Below are 16,699 nucleotides of genomic sequence, written 5' to 3' on the forward strand. Positions count from 1 at the left end.
AGGATACATTTGTGGTAAAAATTTGGCCCATGGACCATTGGCACATTTTCACCTCGGCCCTTGGAGGCAAAACCTTTGAGCACCCCTGTACTAGAACAACCCCGGCCTGGCACACCACTTTGTTCCTCACACTTTATCGCTTACATAATGTGGCTTATGGCAAGAAGAGGCGCAATCCAAAACATTTGTCAAGCAAAGTGTGTGGGTCAGGCATATTTTGAGAGGCGAGTGTGAAAAACAGGCTGCATCGTCTCCAGCCACGCGACGGAGCTGAATGTCTGTTGTGGTGTCACATGCACGGACAGTGTTTGTGAGACCATATGGCCGGGGCCATGTGACAAACTGACTTATTTATAGTTATTCCTCAGAAGGTTTCCCATGTCTGTCAAAGGACGTACAAGGTGGCATGGGAGTCTTTTCATAGTTTTTTCCAATCAACACAGAGGATGCCAAACATGCACTAGTGTCCAAACTTTTTGACTCGGGGGCCGCATTGGGCTAAAAAAAGATGGTCGGGGGCTTTCGGCCTTTCACGTCTTTCCCTTTCCGGTGCGTTCTAAATAGAAAAAATCTGCTAGTATGAGGTGGCTAACAATGGAGATACAATCTACTCCGCCAATAAAGCCCTCTAAAAAATACGGAAAAAGTAACAAATGTCACAATGAACCCCACATGAGCCGACCATTATCATTAGCTTACAGCTAAAGACAAAGACAAAACTTTGTTTTTCCAAAGCATGACCGGGGAGCAGTTGGAGCGCCTCTGTGCTTGTCAGCGCCATATTAAATTTGTGGGATCTAAGCTGAGAATGTCGTTGTGGCTTGTGAAGCCCTTTGATACACTTGTGACTAAGGGCTATATAAATAAACATTGGTATATATATATATATATATATATATATATATATATATATATATATATATATATATATATATATATATATATATATATATATATATTTATATTTATTTATATATATTTATTTATATATATATAAATATATATGTGTGTATGTATATATATATATATATATGTATATGTATGTGTGTATGTATATATATGTATGTATGTATATATATATATATATATGTATGTATGTATTTATGTATGTATATATATATATACTGTATATGTATGTATATATATATATATATACATTTTCTACCGCTTATTCCCTTTGGGGTCGCAGGGGGCGCTGGTGTCTATCTCAGCTACAATCGGGCGGAAGGCGGAGTACACCCTGGACAAGTCCCCATCTAATCGCAGGGCCAACATATATATATATATATATATATATGTATATATATATATATATATATATATATATATGTGTGCGTGTGTGTGTGTATGTATGTATATATATATAGTATACACACACACATAGCCTACACATATATATATATATATATATATATATATATATATATATATATATATATTCTCATTCAATGGGTTTTCTTTATTTACATGACTATTTACATTGTAGATTGTCACTGAAGTCATCAAAACTTTGAATGATCACATGTGGAGTTGTGTACTTAAAAAGAAAAGGTGAAATAACTAAAAACATATGTTTTATTTTAGTTTCTTTAACATAGCCACCATTTGCTCTAATAACTGCTTTGCACACTCCTGGCATTCTCTCGATGAGCTTCAAGAGGTAGTCACCTGACATGGTTTTCAATTCACAGGTGTCATAGTTTTGATACTTTCAGTGAAGTGAAGTGAATTATGTTTATATAGCGCTTTTCTCAAGTGACTCAAAGCGCCTTACATAGTGACACCCAATATCTAAGTTACATTTAAACCAGTGTGGGTGGCACTGGGAGCAGTTGGGTAAAGTGTCTTGCCTAAGGACACAACGGCAGTAACTAGGATGGCACAAGCGGGAATCGAACCTGCAACCCTCAAGTTGCTGACACGGCCACTCTACCAACCCAGCTATGCCGCCCCAGTGACAATCTACATTGTAAATAGTCATGAAATTATATATATATATATATATATATATATATATATATATATAATTAATAATCATAATTCGATATTAAGAGTATATGAAAATTCAACTCCTCCCCTGTTTACTTCAGTGACGACCTCTTTAAAGCTTTGTAATCAATCAGAAATATCAAGCCGCTAAAACGTGTCAACCATTGACTAATGTAGAGAGTGGTTTGCATTTTTTCCTATCATGCATGGTCGTGGATTTAAATGGTTGTTATTTTGAAATATGTTATATCATCCACCAAGTTATTTGAGCAGGTTGTGTTACGTTTCATCTTGTGTGTTGACTTCCTGTGTTGGCTGCAGTTTATTTGCAGGGAGAAATGTTGTTTGGATTGGGTCATATAAGTATATGTTGTGCTGTGTAAATTTTAAAGTACAATTTATGGCCATTGACCTGATGTACTCACGTTGTCCACAAGTTGGTGGCAAATTTGAAACAGTTAGACCAGTGTTCTTAACCTTCGCGGCCCAACAAGAGGGCCACCAAAAAATATCTGTTTCTTAGCTTTGGTCCAGATAGGCCCCGGCAGCGCTCGGATGTGGTTCACTTTTGCACCACTAGTGGCAGTAATGACAACATCAAATAAACAGAAGAAGTCTGGAGCTAAAGTTATAAAGAATTTTTTTACGCACAAAAAATATGACTACGATGGTAAAGCTGTATTTTTATTTCCATCCATTTCCTACCGCTTATTCCCTTTTGGGGTCGCGGGGGGCGCTGGCGCCTATCTCAGCTACAATCGGGCGGAAGGCGGGGTACACCCTGGACAAGTCGCCACCTCATCGCAGATTTTTATTTCCACTTAAATTTTATTTACAGTTTATTTGAGTAAACATATTTATCATTTATTTAGTCAGAATTGTTTTGTATGTAAGTGTATTTTTCATCAGCATTTAATGAGTGCCTTCTTTTGCAGTATATTTGATTACTATTTATTTTTTTGTAATCAGCCTGACCTTGATAATAATATTTGTGATTAACACAAGCTTTCTTATCATTTGACAATTGGGTTTGATTAATTATTGAATTATTGAAAAACATAATATACACTGGGTCCTTGTGTAGTGAAAACGTTGAGCCTCAAAATCAAAAAGGTTGAGGACCCCTGAATCAGATATTTAAAAGGTTTCCTGACGTGGTTGGATGGATTCTCTGCTTTTTACTTATCATAGTTAGGTACAAAAATTCACGATTCGTGCAGAATCGATCCACGATAAAGTATCGATATGGTGAAATATCGCAATATTAAACCCACTGATTGTCATGTCTGTGTGATCATGTTTTGTTTTAGTCATGTTCTGTTTGTTTTTTGGCCACTCAGTTCCTGTTTTTGCACTTCCTGGTTTGTTTTGTTACCATGACTACCCATGATTTTTTTCCTGTTTCACGTTTTGCACTCGCACACCTGTTTTCACTAATCACCACAGTATTATTTAAGCCACAGTTGCAATGTAGTCAGGCTGGCAACATCAACTTCTACCACCATCTATCACCTGCTACGCACCTTGTAATGAACCATGCCAATGATCCATGTCCCCTTCTCGTTCCGTTCCAAGTAAGCTTTTCGTTATTTATGCCATAGTGCAAGTTTTTGTTTTATGTTCATAGTTTTGCCTTAGTGCAAGTTTTTGTTTTATGTTCATAGTTTTGCCTTAGTGCAACTTTTGTTTTCACTGCCAATTTTTTGTACCTCCTCGTGAGCGCCTTTTGTTTTTAGTAGCTGTAGTGTTAAAGGCCGACTGAAACCCACTACGTCCGACCACGCAGTCGGATTTATATATCAATGATGAAATATTAACATTGCAACACATGCCTTTTCAGTTTACTAAATTGCAATTTTAAATTTCGCGCGAAGTATCCTGTTGAAAACGTCGGTATGATGACGCGTGAGTTTGACGTCTCGGGTTTGTAGCGGACATTTTTTTCCAGCCCGATCCAAGCTATAAGTAGTCTGCTTTAATCGCATAACTACACAGTATTCTGGACATCTGTGTTGTTGAATCTTTTGCAATTTGTTCAATTAATAATGGAGGAGTCAAAGAAGAGAGATGTAGGTGTTAAGCGGTGTATTGCAGCTGCCTTTAGCAACACAAACACAGCCGGGTTTTCCTTGTTTACATTCCCGAAGGTGAAGCTTTACTATGGAACAAAACGGTCAAGCGAACATGGTTCCTGACGACATGTCAACCGGCAGGTTTCGGTGAGAAAATTGTGGTAATAAGTCAGCTCTTACCGTAGACATGAGTGGAGCTTGCGTCCTCCTGCAGCTGCGGAGTCTCTTACCCCCTCCCTCTGGAGACACTGGCGGTCACCACACCCCTCCGACTTTCAGGTACCATATAATCTCACTAAAACACTAGTAACACAATAAGCATATAAGGGATTTTCCAGAATTATCCTAATAAATGTGTTTAATAACATCTGAATCACTCCCACTGGCCTCGTTTTTTTTTTTTTTCCTAGTCCTTCACTCTCACTTTCCTCATCCACGAATCTTTCATCCTCGCTGAAATCAATGGGGAAATCGTCGCTTTCTCGGTCCGAATCGCCCTCGCTGCTGGTGGCTATGATTATAAATAATGTGAGGATGTGAGGAGCTCCACAACCCGTGACGTCACGCGCACATCGTCTGCTACTTCTGGTACAGGCAAGGCTTTTTTATTAGCGACCAAAAGTTGCGAACTTTATCGTGGATGTTCTCTACTAAATCCTTTCAGCAAAAATATGGCAATATCGCGAAATGATCAAGTATGACACATAGAATGGACCTGCTATCCCCGTTTAAATAAGAAAATCTCATTTCAGTAGGCCTTTAACATAAAAGATGTCTCTACCTTCACGCCATCTCCGGTCCAAGTTCACTTGCATCTCGGGAAAACAACCACCTCATAGTCCACGTATTGACACTGATAAGATGATCAATGCAATCTCACAGCGTATTGATACGTCTGCCAATAGGTTATGTAATCAATGCCGTTTGTCTGTCCTTCAGTTATTTACTTTGTTCTCAGATCTGGCTCGCCACATCATTTAATTATTTCAATTGCCTCGCCATATCATTAATGTGGTATTAGAATCGGCAGCATGAAACCCCGGTCGGAAAATCCCTAATTACAAATATTATGAAGTACTTTATGTCAGGGATTTTGGCTGACTGATCTATGAGAGACACAACTTCTCTTACGTTCTTTGTCCGGTCTTATTGGATTTATTGAACTTTTTATAGCAGAGCCAGCAACCGCGGTGATATATCGTCCCATAACCGTTAAATTTCATGTTCTTGACGCCAATAAAAAAGCTTGCGGTTTATTATATTTTCTTTATTTTGACCCTTTTCCCACAAAGTCTCAATGGAGTTCCAAGCTGTTCAGTCGAAAAGCTATTTCCCATCCGAATAGTTTTATAAAGCAGTTAAATCCTGGAGTTACGACAACAAGGACAACGCTGAAAACTATCCCCCCCCCCCCGACGTTGTGAATTCTAGCTTTATGCACACAGGTCTATGAACGTGCAGTAGCTGGCAATAAACCTGCAAAACAAAACAAAAATATTACAAACACTTCTTTAGTTGTCCATCGATCCTGTTAAAAGCCTGCAGCTTCCACACCGACGCTTCTCCCGATGCATCATGTTACTTATAATAAAGTGCGATCAATAAACGCAACACTTAGTCACTGACTTAGACCTAGATTCCCCATTAGAAACTCCTATACCTAAAATCAACAGAAATTTTGCAAAAACTCTTTCAAAGCAAAATTTTCGCAAAAAATGCTATTTTTGCCTCTGAGCTGTAATTTGACCCCCTTAAAAAACTTCAAAACTCACCAAACTTGGCAGACACATCAGGACTGGCAGAAATTTCGATCTAATGAAAAAAAATAAAAATAAAAGTCCAAATTGCGCTCTAGCGCAATTTTTGAATAAAACACAGAAAAAACTGCTTCCAGGAAGAAAACACAGACAAAACTGCTTGTAACTTCCGGTAGGAATGCCGGAAAGACATGAAACAAAAACTTCTATGTAGGTCTCACTTAGACCTACATTTCGATAATTGACATCCTTCGGCAAAAATCAACAGGAAGTTAAAAATTGCCCTTTCAAAATAAAAGTTTTGTGAAAACCCGTCACCTTTTTTCAAAAGTTATCTCCTCTAAGCGAGTTTGTCGTTTCGGCTTCAAACTCGCACAGGGGAGAGTTTGAACCCTTCTGATTAAAATTATAGATCAAAGTTTTGATAAGTTCACAGGTTTTGATTTTACTCGCATTCAAAAAACCCCTGCGCAAATTTTCCTAAAAAATGACGTTTTTGCCTCTTTGACCTGTAATTTGACCCACTTAAAATGCTTCAAAGTGCAAGTTAAAGCTCTGTTATGCAGACCGAAAGCAATTTATCAACAACATCCAGAATCGCCGATCTGTAATTTCAGCCCCTTAACATGCTTCAAAACTCACCAAATTTTACACACATATCAGGACCGGCAAAAACTGCCATCTAATAAAAAACCAAACCCCAAAAATCAAAATTGCGCTTAGCGCCCCCTAGGAAAAAATACAGACAAAACTGCATGTAACTTCTGTTAGAAATGTCGTAGAGACATGGAATAAAAACCTCTATGTAGGTCTGACTAAGATCGGGACTCGGGACACGGCGGCAACAGCCAAAGGCGGACCCGACCAACGCTGACCCGACCAACGCTGCTTGCAGCGTTGGTCGGGTCCGCCTTTGGCTGCTCCGCTTTGGCTGCTGCCCCCGTGACTGAAGCCCTGGTCTTAGTCAGACCAACATAGAGGTCTTTGTTTCATGTCTCTACGACATTCCTAACAGAAGTTACAACTAGTTTTGTCTGGAAAAAGGTGACGGCTTTTTACAAAACTTTTATTTTGAAGGGGTAATTGCCAACTTCATGTTGATTTTAACTGAAAGATGCCAATGATCAAAATGTAGGTCTAAGTGAGACCTACATTGAGGTTTTTGTTTCATGTCTGTCCGACATTCCTACCAGAAGTTACAAGCAGTTTTATCTGTTTCCTCTTCCTAGGAGCAGTTTTTTCTGTGTTTTATTAAAAAATTGCAATAGAGCGCAATTTTTAGTTTTAAGGTTTGGTTTTTCTCCTAGATCGCAATTTTTGCCAGTCCTGATGTGATTGTGAACAACTCTATAGAAATAATAAAAGGCCTCAGATCCAGAGCACTGATCAGTTGTTGTACTAAAATATAGATGCGGTTCAAACCAGGGGTGTCAAACGTACGGCCCGTGGGATGATTTATCCGTCCCGCGGGATGAGTTTGCTAAGTATAAAAATGAGCCGAAATTTTTGAATGAAAGAAACTGCTGTTCTAAATGTGTCCACTAGATGTCACAATAGCAATTCTTTGTATTTTTGTAGATAATGCTACATATGTAAAACAAAATAAACCAGTGCACCAGTCGAGGAAAATTAGCAAACTACATGAATAAAAATCCTGTAATTTGATTTTGATATTATTTTTTTTATCTTGATAGATTGAAAATGAACACCAAAGAGTTGACTGATGAACATTGTCACATAATTATATTATAAATAACGACAAATAAAGATAGAATACTATTAACAGCAAGAGTGGATCGTGAGATCGACAGGCGGATCGGTGCGGCGTCTTCAGTAATGCGGACGTTGTACCGATCCGTTGTGGTGAAGAAGGAGCTGAGCCGGAAGGCAAAGCTCTCAATTTACCGGTCGATCTACGTTCCCATCCTCACCTATGGTCATGAGCTTTGGGTCATGACCGAAAGGATAAGATCACGGGTACAAGCGGCCGAAATGAGTTTCGGGGCTCTCCCTTAGAGATAGGGTGAGAAGCTCTGCCATCCGGGAGGAACTCAAAGTAAAGCCGCTGCTCCTCCACATCGAGAGGAGCCAGATGAGGTGACCCGAACGCCTCCCTAGGGAGGTGTTTAGGGCAGGTCCAATCAGTAGGAGGCCACGGGGAAGACCCAGGACACGTTGGGAAGACTATGTCTCCCGGCTGGCCTGGGAACGCCTCGGGATCCCCCGGGAAGAGCTAGACGAAGTGGCTGGGGAAAAGGAAGTCTGGGTTTCCCTGCTTAGGCTGTTGCCCCCGCGACCCGACCTCGGATAAGCGGAAGAAGATGGATGGATGGATGGATGATTTGTACATTTTCAGAATGTGCTTGTTCTATTTTTAAACAATGAAAACAATCTGAAGTTGTCTTTATTTTCAAGTTATTGTGCCGTGATTTTACCAGTCCGCCCCACTTGGGAGTAGATTTTTCTCCATATGCCCCCCCCCATCTAAAAATAGTTTGACACACCTGGTTTAAACAATAGTAGCTCCCTCGGCTCCCGCTCTGTGACTTTGAATGGTTGTTTGTCCATGGGTGTCTTGTGATTGACCAGGGAAAAGTGCAAATTAGTCCGCCGTAAAAAAAAAATATATATATTTGGAATGGCTTGTTTCTTGTATTGTTACCATCCCAACTTGCAAATACAACAGGGTTGCTCGATTTAGAACACAGGTGTCGAACTCAAAAGGCCCGCAGCTATTTTTTTAAAGGACCACAGCACATTCTAAAAATACTATAAAAAAAAAAAAAAAAAAAAAAAAAAATATATATATATATATGTCATGTTATGTTTTGATTTTGGACATTCAGTCACATTTTGCATTTCCTGGTTTTGTTTGTTTCCATGCCAACTCGTTACTTTTCACCTGTCACGTCCCTGTTCTCAGCCTCACCTGTTTTCAACTAATCATCACAGCTACTTAAGTCACTCTTTTTCTGTTCATCATTCTGGGATCTTCTCACACTCGCACGCACCCAACCCATGCTGTTCAAACCTTCACGTCCTCGTCCACAGTTCCATGCCGTGTAAGTTTTTGTATTTATGCCATTGTGCTAGTTTTGTTTTGTTTGTATATAGTCATGCCATTGTGCTGTTTTGTTTTAAGTATAGTATAGATTTTTATCCGCCACAGAGCGCGTCCTTGGTTTGCCTTTTTGTACTTTGTTTGTTTATTTAATAAATCATGGACCTGAATTCACGCCTGGCTCGTCCTGTAATCCCGCTGCGTCGAAGGAGCACACGCCATCCATGTCCAAGCCTGACAATATAGAGATATATATATATATATTGTTTTTAACTTGTTTTAGGAGTCTTTTTATGTGTTTTTAGGAGTATTTTTACGTGTTTTATGAGTTTTTACGTGTTTTAGGAGTCTTTATGTGTTTTAGGAGTCTTATTATGTGTTTTAGGAGTCTTGTTCTGTGTTTTTAGGAGTATTTTTACGTGTTTTATGAGTTTTTACGTGTTTTAGGAGTCTTATTATGTGTTTTAGGAGTCTTATTATGTGTTTTAGGAGTCTTGTTATGTGTTTTAGGAGTCTTTTTATGTGTTTTTTAGGAGTATTTTTACGTGTTTTATGAGTTTTTACGTGTTTTAGGAGTCTTTATGTGTTTTAGGAGTCTTATTATGTGTTTTAGGAGTCTTGTTCTGTGTTTTTAGGAGTATTTTTACGTGTTTTATGAGTTTTTACGTGTTTTAGGAGTCTTGTTATGTGTTTTAGGAGTCTTGTTATGTGTTTTTAGGAGTATTTTTACGTGTTTTATGAGTTTTTACGTGTTTGAGGAGTCTTTATGTGTTTTAGGAGTCTTATTATGTGTTTTAGGAGTCTTGTTATGTGTTTTTAGGAGTATTTTTACGTGTTTTATGAGTTTTTACGTGTTTTAGGAGTCTTTATGTGTTTTAGGAGTCTTATTATGTGTTTTAGGAGTCTTGTTATGTGTTTTTAGGAGTATTTTTACGTGTTTTATGAGTTTTTACGTGTTTTAGGAGTCTTTCTGTGTTTTAGGAGTCTTATTATGTGTTTTAGGAGTCTTATGTGTTTTTAGGAGTATTTTTACGTGTTTTATGAGTTTTTACGTGTTTTAGGAGTCTTTCTGTGTTTTAGGAGTCTTATTATGTGTTTTAGGGGTCTTGTTATGTGTTTTTAGGAGTATTTTTACGTGTTTTACGAGTTTTTACGTGTTATAGGAGTCTTTCTGTGTTTTAGGAGTCTTATTATGTGTTTTAGGAGTCTTGTTATGTGTTTTTAGGAGTATTTTTACGTGTTTTATGAGTTTTTACGTGTTTTAGGAGTCTTTCTGTGTTTTAGGAGTCTTATTATGTGTTTTAGGAGTCTTGTTATGTGTTTTTAGGAGTATTTTTACGTGTTTTATGAGTATTTACGTGTTTTAGGAGTCTTTCTGTGTTTTAGGAGTCTTATTATGTGTTTTAGGAGTCTTGTTATGTGTTTTTAGGAGTATTTTTACGTGTTTTATGAGTTTTTACGTGGTTTAGGAGTCTTTCTGTGTTTTAGGAGTCTTATGTGTTTTAGGAGTCTTGTTATGTGTTTTTAGGAGTATTTTTACGTGTTTTATGAGTTTTTACGTGTTTTAGGAGTCTTTATGTGTTTTAGGAGTCTTGTTATGTGTTTTAGGAGTCTTGTTATGTGTTTTTAGGAGTATTTTTACGTGTTTTATGAGTTTTTACGTGTTTTAGGAGTCTTTATGTGTTTTAGGAGTCTTATTATGTGTTTTAGGAGTCTTGTTATGTGTTTTTAGGAGTATTTTTACGTGTTTTATGAGTTTTTACGTGTTTTAGGAGTCTTTATGTGTTTTAGGAGTCTTGTTATGTGTTTTTAGGAGTATTTTTACGTGTTTTATGAGTTTTTACGTGTTTGAGGAGTCTTTACGTGTTTTAGGAGTCTTATTATGTGTTTTAGGAGTCTTGTTATGTGTTTTTAGGAATATTTTTACGTGTTTTATGAGTTTTTACGTGTTTTAGGAGTCTTTATGTGTTTTAGGAGTCTTATTATGTGTTTTAGGAGTCTTGTTATGTGTTTTTAGGAGTATTTTTACGTGTTTTATGAGTTTTTACGTGTTTTATGAGTTTTTACGTGTTTTAGGAGTTTTTACGTGTTTTAGGAGTCTTTCTGTGTTTTAGGAGTCTTATTATGTGTTTTAGGAGTCTTGTTATGTGTTTTTAGGAGTATTTTTATGTGTTTTACGAGTTTTTACGTGTTATAGGAGTCTTTCTGTGTTTTAGGAGTCTTATTATGTGTTTTAGGAGTCTTGTTATGTGTTTTTAGGAGTATTTTTACGTGTTTTATGAGTTTTTACGTGTTTTAGGAGTCTTTCTGTGTTTTAGGAGTCTTATTATGTGTTTTAGGAGTCTTGTTATGTGTTTTTAGGAGTATTTTTACGTGTTTTATGAGTTTTTACGTGTTTTAGGAGTCTTTCTGTGTTTTAGGAATCTTATTATGTGTTTTAGGAGTCTTGTTATGTGTTTTTAGGAGTATTTTTACGTGTTTTATGAGTTTTTACGTGGTTTAGGAGTCTTTCTGTGTTTTAGGAGTCTTATGTGTTTTAGGAGTCTTGTTATGTGTTTTTAGGAGTATTTTTACGTGTTTTATGAGTTTTTACGTGTTTTAGGAGTCTTTATGTGTTTTAGGAGTCTTGTTATGTGTTTTAGGAGTCTTGTTATGTGTTTTTAGGAGTATTTTTACGTGTTTTATGAGTTTTTACGTGTTTTAGGAGTCTTTATGTGTTTTAGGAGTCTTATTATGTGTTTTAGGAGTCTTGTTATGTGTTTTTAGGAGTATTTTTACGTGTTTTATGAGTTTTTACGTGTTTTAGGAGTCTTGTTATGTGTTTTTAGGAGTATTTTTACGTGTTTTATGAGTTTTTACGTGTTTTATGAGTTTTTACGTGTTTGAGGAGTCTTTACGTGTTTTAGGAGTCTTATTATGTGTTTTAGGAGTCTTGTTATGTGTTTTTAGGAATATTTTTACGTGTTTTATGAGTTTTTACGTGTTTTAGGAGTCTTTATGTGTTTTAGGAGTCTTATTATGTGTTTTAGGAGTCTTGTTATGTGTTTTTAGGAGTATTTTTACGTGTTTTATGAGTTTTTACGTGTTTTATGAGTTTTTACGTGTTTTATGAGTTTTTACGTGTTTTAGGAGTTTTTACGTGTTTTAGGAGTCTTTCTGTGTTTTAGGAGTCTTGTTATGTGTTTTAGGAGTCTTGTTATGTGTTTTTAGGAGTATTTTTACGTGTTTTATGAGTTTTTACGTGTTTTAGGAGTCTTTCTGTGTTTTAGGAGTCTTATTATGTGTTTTAGGGGTCTTGTTATGTGTTTTTAGGAGTATTTTTACGTGTTTTATGAGTTTTTATGTGTTATAGGAGTCTTTCTGTGTTTTAGGAGTCCTATTATGTGTTTTAGGAGTATTTTTACGTGTTTTATGTGTTTTTACGTGTTTTAGGAGTCTTTCTGTGTTTTAGGAGTCTTATTATGTGTTTTAGGAGTCTTGTTATGTGTTTTTAGGAGTATTTTTACGTGTTTTATGAGTTTTTACGTGTTTTATGAGTTTTTACGTGTTTTAGGAGTCTTTCTGTGTTTTAGGAGTCTTATTATGTGTTTTAGGAGTCTTGTTATGTGTTTTTAGGAGTATTTTTACGTGTTTTATGAGTTTTTACGTGTTTTAGGAGTCTTTCTGTGTTTTAGGAGTCTTATTATGTGTTTTAAGGGTCTTGTTATGTGTTTTTAGGAGTATTTTTACGTGTTTTATGAGTTTTTACGTGTTTTAGGAGTCTTATTATGTGTTTTAGGAGTCTTGTTATGTGTTTTTAGGAGTATTTTTACGTGTTTTATGAGTTTTTACGTGGTTTAGGAGTCTTTCTGTGTTTTAGGAGTCTTATGTGTTTTAGGAGTCTTGTTATGTGTTTTTAGGAGTATTTTTACGTGTTTTATGAGTTTTTACGTGGTTTAGGAGTCTTTATGTGTTTTAGGAGTCTTGTTATGTGTTTTAGGAGTCTTGTTATGTGTTTTTAGGAGTATTTTTACGTGTTTTATGAGTTTTTACGTGTTTTAGGAGTCTTTATGTGTTTTAGGAGTCTTATTATGTGTTTTAGGAGTCTTGTTCTGTGTTTTTAGGAGTATTTTTACGTGTTTTATGAGTTTTTACGTGTTTTAGGAGTCTTATTATGTGTTTTAGGAGTCTTGTTATGTGTTTTTAGGAGTATTTTTACGTGTTTTATGAGTTTTTACGTGTTTTAGGAGTCTTTATGTGTTTTAGGAGTCTTGTTATGTGTTTTTAGGAGTATTTTTACGTGTTTTATGAGTTTTTACGTGTTTTATGAGTTTTTACGTGTTTGAGGAGTCTTTACGTGTTTTAGGAGTCTTATTATGTGTTTTAGGAGTCTTATTATGTGTTTTAGGAGTCTTGTTATGTGTTTTTAGGAGTATTTTTACGTGTTTTATGAGTTTTTACGTGTTTTATGAGTTTTTACGTGTTTTATGAGTTTTTACGTGTTTTAGGAGTTTTTACGTGTTTTAGGAGTCTTTCTGTGTTTTAGGAGTCTTGTTATGTGTTTTAGGAGTCTTGTTATGTGTTTTTAGGAGTATTTTTACGTGTTTTATGAGTTTTTACGTGTTTTAGGAGTCTTTCTGTGTTTTAGGAGTCTTATTATGTGTTTTAGGGGTCTTGTTATGTGTTTTTAGGAGTATTTTTACGTGTTTTATGAGTTTTTATGTGTTATAGGAGTCTTTCTGTGTTTTAGGAGTCCTATTATGTGTTTTAGGAGTATTTTTACGTGTTTTATGTGTTTTTACGTGTTTTAGGAGTCTTTCTGTGTTTTAGGAGTCTTATTATGTGTTTTAGGAGTCTTGTTATGTGTTTTTAGGAGTATTTTTACGTGTTTTATGAGTTTTTACGTGTTTTATGAGTTTTTACGTGTTTTAGGAGTCTTTCTGTGTTTTAGGAGTCTTATTATGTGTTTTAGGAGTCTTGTTATGTGTTTTTAGGAGTATTTTTACGTGTTTTATGAGTTTTTACGTGTTTTAGGAGTCTTTCTGTGTTTTAGGAGTCTTATTATGTGTTTTAGGGGTCTTGTTATGTGTTTTTAGGAGTATTTTTACGTGTTTTATGAGTTTTTACGTGTTATAGGAGTCTTTCTGTGTTTTAGGAGTCCTATTATGTGTTTTAGGAGTATTTTTACGTGTTTCATGAGTTTTTACGTGTTTTAGGAGTCTTTCTGTGTTTTAGGAGTCTTTTTATGTGTTTTAGGAGTCTTGTTATGTGTTTTTAGGAGTATTTTTACGTGTTTTATGAGTTTTTACGTGGTTTAGGAGTCTTTCAGTGTTTTAGGAGTCTTATGTGTTTTAGGAGTCTTGTTATGTGTTTTTAGGAGTATTTTTACGTGTTTTATGAGTTTTTACGTGGTTTAGGAGTCTTTCAGTGTTTTAGGAGTCTTATGTGTTTTAGGAGTCTTGTTATGTGTTTTTAGGAGTATTTTTACGTGTTTTATGAGTTTTTACGTGTTTTAGGAGTCTTATTATGTGTTTTAGGAGTCTTGTTATGTGTTTTTAGGAGTATTTTTACGTGTTTTATGAGTTTTTACGTGTTTTAGGAGTCTTTATGTGTTTTAGGAGTCTTATTATGTGTTTTAGGAGTCTTGTTCTGTGTTTTTAGGAGTATTTTTACGTGTTTTATGAGTTTTTACGTGTTTTAGGAGTCTTATTATGTGTTTTAGGAGTCTTATTATGTGTTTTAGGAGTCTTGTTATGTGTTTTAGGAGTCTTTTTATGTGTTTTTTAGGAGTATTTTTACGTGTTTTATGAGTTTTTACGTGTTTTAGGAGTCTTTATGTGTTTTAGGAGTCTTGTTCTGTGTTTTTAGGAGTATTTTTACGTGTTTTATGAGTTTTTACGTGTTTTAGGAGTCTTGTTATGTGTTTTAGGAGTCTTGTTATGTGTTTTTAGGAGTATTTTTACGTGTTTTATGAGTTTTTACGTGTTTGAGGAGTCTTTATGTGTTTTAGGAGTCTTATTATGTGTTTTAGGAGTCTTGTTATGTGTTTTTAGGAGTATTTTTACGTGTTTTATGAGTTTTTACGTGTTTTAGGAGTCTTTATGTGTTTTAGGAGTCTTATTATGTGTTTTAGGAGTCTTGTTATGTGTTTTTAGGAGTATTTTTACGTGTTTTATGAGTTTTTACGTGTTTTAGGAGTCTTTCTGTGTTTTAGGAGTCTTATTATGTGTTTTAGGAGTCTTATGTGTTTTTAGGAGTATTTTTACGTGTTTTATGAGTTTTTACGTGTTTTAGGAGTCTTTCTGTGTTTTAGGAGTCTTATTATGTGTTTTAGGGGTCTTGTTATGTGTTTTTAGGAGTATTTTTACGTGTTTTACGAGTTTTTACGTGTTATAGGAGTCTTTCTGTGTTTTAGGAGTCTTATTATGTGTTTTAGGAGTCTTGTTATGTGTTTTTAGGAGTATTTTTACGTGTTTTATGAGTTTTTACGTGTTTTAGGAGTCTTTCTGTGTTTTAGGAGTCTTATTATGTGTTTTAGGAGTCTTGTTATGTGTTTTTAGGAGTATTTTTACGTGTTTTATGAGTATTTACGTGTTTTAGGAGTCTTTCTGTGTTTTAGGAGTCTTATTATGTGTTTTAGGAGTCTTGTTATGTGTTTTTAGGAGTATTTTTACGTGTTTTATGAGTTTTTACGTGGTTTAGGAGTCTTTCTGTGTTTTAGGAGTCTTATGTGTTTTAGGAGTCTTGTTATGTGTTTTTAGGAGTATTTTTACGTGTTTTATGAGTTTTTACGTGTTTTAGGAGTCTTTATGTGTTTTAGGAGTCTTGTTATGTGTTTTAGGAGTCTTGTTATGTGTTTTTAGGAGTATTTTTACGTGTTTTATGAGTTTTTACGTGTTTTAGGAGTCTTTATGTGTTTTAGGAGTCTTATTATGTGTTTTAGGAGTCTTGTTATGTGTTTTTAGGAGTATTTTTACGTGTTTTATGAGTTTTTACGTGTTTTAGGAGTCTTTATGTGTTTTAGGAGTCTTGTTATGTGTTTTTAGGAGTATTTTTACGTGTTTTATGAGTTTTTACGTGTTTGAGGAGTCTTTACGTGTTTTAGGAGTCTTATTATGTGTTTTAGGAGTCTTGTTATGTGTTTTTAGGAATATTTTTACGTGTTTTATGAGTTTTTACGTGTTTTAGGAGTCTTTATGTGTTTTAGGAGTCTTATTATGTGTTTTAGGAGTCTTGTTATGTGTTTTTAGGAGTATTTTTACGTGTTTTATGAGTTTTTACGTGTTTTATGAGTTTTTACGTGTTTTAGGAGTTTTTACGTGTTTTAGGAGTCTTTCTGTGTTTTAGGAGTCTTATTATGTGTTTTAGGAGTCTTGTTATGTGTTTTTAGGAGTATTTTTACGTGTTTTACGAGTTTTTACGTGTTATAGGAGTCTTTCTGTGTTTTAGGAGTCTTATTATGTGTTTTAGGAGTCTTGTTATGTGTTTTTAGGAGTATTTTTACGTGTTTTATGAGTTTTTACGTGTTTTAGGAGTCTTTCTGTGTTTTAGGAGTCTTATTATGTGTTTTAGGAGTCTTGTTATGTGTTTTTAGGAGTATTTTTACGTGTTTTATGAGTTTTTACGTGTTTTAGGAGTCTTTCTGTGTTTTAGGAATCTTATTATGTGTTTTAGGAGTCTTGTTATGTGTTTTTAGGAGTATTTTTACGTGTTTTATGAGTTTTTACGTGGTTTAGGAGTCTTTCTGTGTTTTAGGAGTCTTATGTGTTTTAGGAGTCTTGTTATGTGTTTTTAGGAGTATTTTTACGTGTTTTATGAGTTTTTACGTGTTTTAGGAGTCT

This window comes from Nerophis ophidion, linkage group LG25 (assembly GCF_033978795.1).
Source record: "Nerophis ophidion isolate RoL-2023_Sa linkage group LG25, RoL_Noph_v1.0, whole genome shotgun sequence".
Lineage (NCBI taxonomy): Eukaryota > Metazoa > Chordata > Actinopteri > Syngnathiformes > Syngnathidae > Nerophis > Nerophis ophidion.